Source organism: Suricata suricatta, chromosome 6 (assembly GCF_006229205.1).
Source record: "Suricata suricatta isolate VVHF042 chromosome 6, meerkat_22Aug2017_6uvM2_HiC, whole genome shotgun sequence".
Lineage (NCBI taxonomy): Eukaryota > Metazoa > Chordata > Mammalia > Carnivora > Herpestidae > Suricata > Suricata suricatta.
This window is the reverse complement of record NC_043705.1, coordinates 106,651,556-106,657,555: the sequence shown is the minus strand read 5'-3', so window position 1 is coordinate 106,657,555 and position 6,000 is coordinate 106,651,556. Positions and strand designations below refer to the sequence as shown.

At 37.9% G+C, this 6,000-nt stretch overlaps 2 long non-coding RNA genes across 2 annotated transcripts in view; one reads left to right on the top strand and one right to left on the bottom strand.

Moving 5' to 3' along the window:
* Positions 1 to 4,445, bottom strand: part of LOC115294949 — a 14,005-nt gene extending 9,560 nt beyond the window's left edge. Inside the window, exon 1 of the long non-coding RNA XR_003910231.1 lies at positions 4,327 to 4,445. This is a non-coding gene — a long non-coding RNA (uncharacterized LOC115294949). The remainder of the gene's footprint in view (positions 1 to 4,326) is intronic.
* A 442-nt stretch (positions 4,446 to 4,887) lies between these two features.
* The window catches only part of LOC115294947, a 29,418-nt gene continuing 28,305 nt past the window's right edge, over positions 4,888 to 6,000 (top strand). The window contains exon 1 of the long non-coding RNA XR_003910228.1: positions 4,888 to 5,484. This is a non-coding gene — a long non-coding RNA (uncharacterized LOC115294947). The remainder of the gene's footprint in view (positions 5,485 to 6,000) is intronic.

Genomic DNA, 6,000 nt, shown 5'->3' with positions numbered 1-6,000 from the left:
GGGGGGAAGACAGGTGGTGGTGATGGTGGAGGGCACTTGGGGGGAAGAGCACTGGGTGTTGTATGGAAAACAATTTGACAATAAAATATTATGGAAAAAAATAAAAAAATAAAATATATTTTTAAATGAAAAAAAAATCTTTGTGTGAGAAAGGTATATAAAAGTCTGATGAAAAATGCAGCTACAAAAAACACAACTGGTAATCAAAAATTTACAATTAGCAATGTTAAAAAATAATCCATTAAAAAAATAAAAATGGCAACTTATATCAAGTGAAAGCTATATTTCCCTACCATTAGGGAGCTCTTACATATTGATGAGAAGATAAACATTTTATGTGGAACTCTTACTTTCCTTCCAAAACTTGTTTCACCAACAGTTACTCCAGACTCTGTGAATGGCAGTGCCATCACTCCAGTTAGATTGGGCCAAAAACCAGCAAGTATTATGAGCCTTCTATTTCCTTTCTGTTCATCTCTGGAAATGCTATTTACTCAACACTCAAAATCTGTAACATATGTGCATACTATTCTCAGTGTCTGCATGGTGTTCTTACTGAGCTTGGGAAAGAAGAGTCAAAACTCTTGGTACTTGTTAAATCCAGTATAACAGGAAAGAGTATCAACTTGATATTTCTAGAAAACATCTCCACATTACCATATGTTAAGCTTCTTTTCCAGTAGCTAGAACTTAGAAAACATTTTCTGGTTTTGAATCAATGCTTATACAGCTCTAAACATTCAGCTGGACTGGAGAAAACCTATAATAAACCCTAAACCTTGAGAACTATATGTCTAAGTGATAATATCAACTTCACAATAACTAGAAAACAAAAATTACTCCATATCATGATTAATTTGGTTCTTGTTTATGAATTAAATATTCTATCATGGAGGCCAAGATACTTGGCTTAATTTTCCATGGAGATCTAACTTATGTATCAAATATCCTGTGATACTGTTCAGATTTTGAATTTAAAATCTAAGGGAATTCAGTTAACAAACTTGAATCTAAAACAAAAAATCTGGGGTGTCTGGGTAGTTCCATGAGTTAAACATCCAATTTTGGCTTGGGTCATGATCTCATGGTTCATGAGTTTGAACCCCACAGCTGGCTCTCTGCTGTCAGTGTGGAGCCTGCTTAGGATCTTCTGTCCCCCCTCCCTCTCTCTGCCTTACTCCCACTCCCACTTACTCTTTCTCTTAAAAATAAACAAACATTAAAATAAATAAATCTAAGGGCATAAAGCATTAGAAAGAAAAATATTTGGGATAAGGAAAATAATTTAATTAGAATAAATCATCCATATCTATATATACTACACATAATTACAATGAGTCTGTAAACACTTCAGAGAAATGCATTAAAAATTTTTATCCTATGTAAATACTTTAAAAATAATATGAAGCAACATGTACACTTTCAATAATACTGATATTAGTAATGTCAGTATTATTAATGACAACATCCAACCCTGTTGAATGCTGGCTCTGGTGCCAGGACCTTTGTGAAGAGATGAACATTTATTATTCAATACAGCCTTCATAATGACCATAAAATCAGTACTATCTCCATTTTACAAATGAAGACACTGAGATTCAGAGACATATATAATTTGCCCAAGTCATAAAGATAGAAGATCATAGCAGAGCTGAGGGGCACCTGGGTGGCTCCATCACTTAGGCATCAAACTCTTGATTTTGGCTGAGGTCATGATCTCATTCATGAGTTCAAGCCCTGTATTGGGCTCTGCACTGATGCCCCTCCTGAAGCTTGCTTAGGATTCTCCTGCTCTCTGTGCCCCTCCCCAAGTTGTGCTCTCTCTCCCATCTCAAAATAAGTAAATCTTTAAAAAATAGCAGAGTTGGGGAGCTGAAGACAGGTCTAATTATAGAGCTTAGATTTTACATACTAAACTATCTTTCTGTCTAACATTAGCATTTGGTTTGCCTTGGGTGATGTTGAGCCTACAGTCTAGTTGACAAAGTCACCAGGTAATGTGGTAATGTAATTGGGAGATTGGTGCAATACAGGATACACAGCTATGTTGCATAAGTTGGTGTAGGAAGAAAGTTTTTGTGTGAGGTTAGAAAACAAATATCCTGGAAAGAGTTGAGGAAAGGATGAATGCAGACACTTTCCCCTCTTTCTGGTACATGCGAAATGGGTATAACACTAGTATCCATTTTCTTTCTTTTAAAAAAAAATTTTAATGTCTTTTAATTTTATTTTTTGAGAGAGAGAGAGACAGAGTGTGAGTGAAGGAGGGGCAGAGAGAGAGGGAGACACAGAATCTGAAGCAGGCTCCAGCCTCTGAGCTGTCAGCACAGAGCCTGGCATGGGGCTCAAACCCATGGACTGTGAGATCATGACCTGAACTGAAGTCGGATGCTTAACCAACTGAGCCACCCAGACACCCCTCATTTATTTTTCTAGTATCTATTTTAGATGGAAAGGCATAAGAAAAGGTGTCTCCTATTGGAAAACTGAAATTTCAGGTCAGATAAAAAGATGAAGTTTTCTGATCTCAGTATTTCTGCCCTAAACCAGGCAGAAATCCCAGGTATCAACAAGAGGCTTAAATATATAGGTTTCTTTTGGCTTCTATGTTCAATCTGAATGTTAGTGAAAAGTTGTTTTTTTCTGCAATGTGCTATTCTAGATATTAGCTATGGGGTGGTCAGAATCAGAATCCTTTTGATCCCGGTGAAATCTGATCTAAATCTCCTATCTCCTACAGTAGAAGACTGTTCTGTCAGGCTAAACTCTGTTACCATGCAGACAACAGTCAGGTTCTGAATGGGTCCTTAGATGAAGATTCTTTGGCAAACCATAATATTGTGGTTTTTGAGTAGACTTTGATTGTGACCTGCATGGTGATGCTTTTAATGCAGTCACTTGGACCATATATATTCAGTGTTACTAATGAAATGCTTGCATTTAAATCTACCAACCTGCTATATTTTGGGGGTTTTTGGGGGGTCTTATTTAGTCTTATTTTGGAATAATTCAGCAAGCTTTTAAATTCTGTTTTAGTTCTTCTCGTATTCTTTTTTTCTTAATGTTTATAGTTTTGAGTCAGAGAGCAAGCTGAGAGGGGACAGAGAGAGAGAGGGAAACACAAATCTGAAGCAGACTCCAGGCTCTGAGCTGTCAGCACAGAGCCCAATGTGGGGATCAAACCCATGAGCAGTGAGATCATAACCTGAGCTGAAGCTGGACGCTCAACTGACTGAGCCACCCAGGTGACCCCAATTCTTGCTGTATTCTTAACCAAACATTTATAGCATGCATCTTTAATTTGTTTCAAACTATGTTCAATTAATATACCAGTTTAGGTACAGATTAAGAATCATACAATAATATAGTTCCATTTAACTCTTCCTTGCCTTTGTACTTTTCTTGCTGTGTATATTACTTATACATATGCTAAAAAAAAAAACCCACAAAAACATGGTCCATTTGAGTCTAGTCTGAAGAGAATTGGAGCCTAAACTGGAGATTAGAAGTGGAAAACAAGGACAGAACATAGTGCCTTCCCAAGGTCTACATTCTAGCTTGTGCTGACTTCAGTTTTGAGGATGGATAAGCATGTGAGAAACCCAAGTCCAAGGCCAACACACAGAACGTCCCCATTGTGCTTGCATCAAAAAAAGGGATTTCACAAGCAACTTGTTAACAAGCATTCTTTTTCTGTGGTTTGTGAGCCTAATGAAATGGCTCCTGGCCTATCTGTGTACAGCTTGACCTATGTTTTAATCTTAGCTTTATGGATTAAATGATATGTATATCATCCTGTCTTTTGCTGAAGACATTCTGTTATGTTCTTGGTTGTGGGATTTGCTCAACCTCACTGTAAGTGCATTACATGACTTGGTTGTAATTTGTTAATCAAAAACAAAGTCATAATTATTGGCAAAAAACCAACACGCACAAAATGAGATAGGTTTATCACTTTCTTAATCTTGGGGACAGATGCAAAAATGAATGATATAGTTCTCTGTATACTTTCAATGATTAAAGTGTCTCATTATAAAAAATTTTCTATTTTTATAATGTCATCACTCCCAATGATTAAAACATCTCATCACTAAGAATTAGTCACTGTAAACAATTCCTATTTTCTGATGTCATGTTATCGTTTGATCAATAAAAAGAGACACCAAAGCAGACAGAGCAGAGATGCCTGCCTGGGGATCAAGAAGGAAACATGTGGCTCTCTCATCACTCCCTTGTGCCAACACCATCCATCCTTTTGAGGACCCCTGGACCTGCTGGAGCTGGACTCTGGCACATATGCCCTCTATAAAGACTGGTTTGGCCTACCTTTCATTGGTATAATTATGAATGGTTCGACCTTCTTCAGCCAGCAATATCCAGGAGCTCACCAAGGATTTCCTAGGATAAGGAATCCTAAAGCAATATGAGACATTTGATCAGGCTTCCTCTTGATCATCTCAACAAAGTCCAGAGCCAGTGTTTGCTGGTAATTTTTTGGCACCACCTGCAACAAAAAGAGAGAATCATTAATCATTAATCAGGATATACCTCCCAAAGTACTGTTTCCAGATGGTCCAATCTTAGAAGGCCAAAGTGAAGGGGGTTCACTGAATATGTAGCATCAGTGGCCTCCCCAATGTTCTTTATGCATTGGTTCTATTAGCTTAAAAACCCAGCCTGATTTCCATGTTTATGTGTTTCCAGAACAATTTTTTTAATGTTTGTTTGTTTGTTTGTTTAGAGGGAGCATGAGCAGGGGAGGGGCAGAGAGAGAGGAAGAGAATCCTAAGCAGGCTTCCCATTATCAGCAGAGAGCCAGTTGCAGGGCTCAATCCTGAGGTTGAGAAGCCTGAGATGAGATCATTACCTGAGATGAAACCAAGAGTCGGATGCTTAACCGACTGACCACCCAGGTGCCCCAGGTTTATGTGTTTTCAACCAGCTCTCATTGCCAAGATGTAGGATTGGTCTTTTCCGAACCCCAAAATTTAAGGATTAAGAGAAAATTTTGAATCATGATTTAAAAAGTTTTCTTAGCACAGATTTTTTTTGGGTCAAAAATGAAGGTTGCCTAAATAGAAGGCAACAATATGCTGCTTTTGTGCAGACATCACAAATCATGAACTAGCTCAAAGCATAGTTTAGAAGGGAGAGCAAAGCAAGAGGGGCAGCACAACACAGTGGTAATGTGTGGACTTTGAAATCAGAACACCTGGGTTTGAATTATGATTTCTGACAAATGAAAACTAAGTAGCTCTTTTGTTTGTTGGATGTTTTGATTTTTCTGTTAGGTAGAAAGGAAAGGAGTTATTAACAGTCTTCTGTTTTGTTCTGATGATAGAAAAATGTGTGCTGACCGTCAAAACAGCTTTCCTACTTTACAATATTGCTATCAGCCTTTGTGTGAAGATGCTATCTTGTTTAATCTGGTGAAAAGAATCCAAGAGGTTGTGGTTACGTGGCATGCATTGCTATGGTAAAGAGGTAAGTCGTGATGTGTATGCAGTCTATTACCATCAAAGTTATGAGGCTCCTGGTGGTGTGAAAGAGTTATAGTCCTTCAGAAGTCTGGAAAAGTTTCCAGATAACCATCTCAAGGATTACCTGAGATCTCTCACAAATCCAGATTTGCACGAGTAAGTGCTAAACAGTAACTGAATATGTTCCTAGAGAATTCTGCTATCTTTCAGCCACATCAACTCAGAAATATATTATTTCCCTGTGGCAGGAATGTTTCAAAACCTCTAATCCACTTAAAGCATAAGCCATTAGAATATAGAATCCTCAGTTCACATCACAATATGAGACACCACAGGAGGTCCTCATTAAGGTGAGTGAATGGGTTCTTCTGGGGCTACTACAGATAAGGACTCAAACATCAAATCTTTCATGGGCACAAAAGGAGGATGAAATTCCTAGTTTTAATGACAAGAATAGAAATAATGTTGACATGGCTATGCCTGGTGGGTAAGCATTATGATACAGAGCTGGCAATGAGAA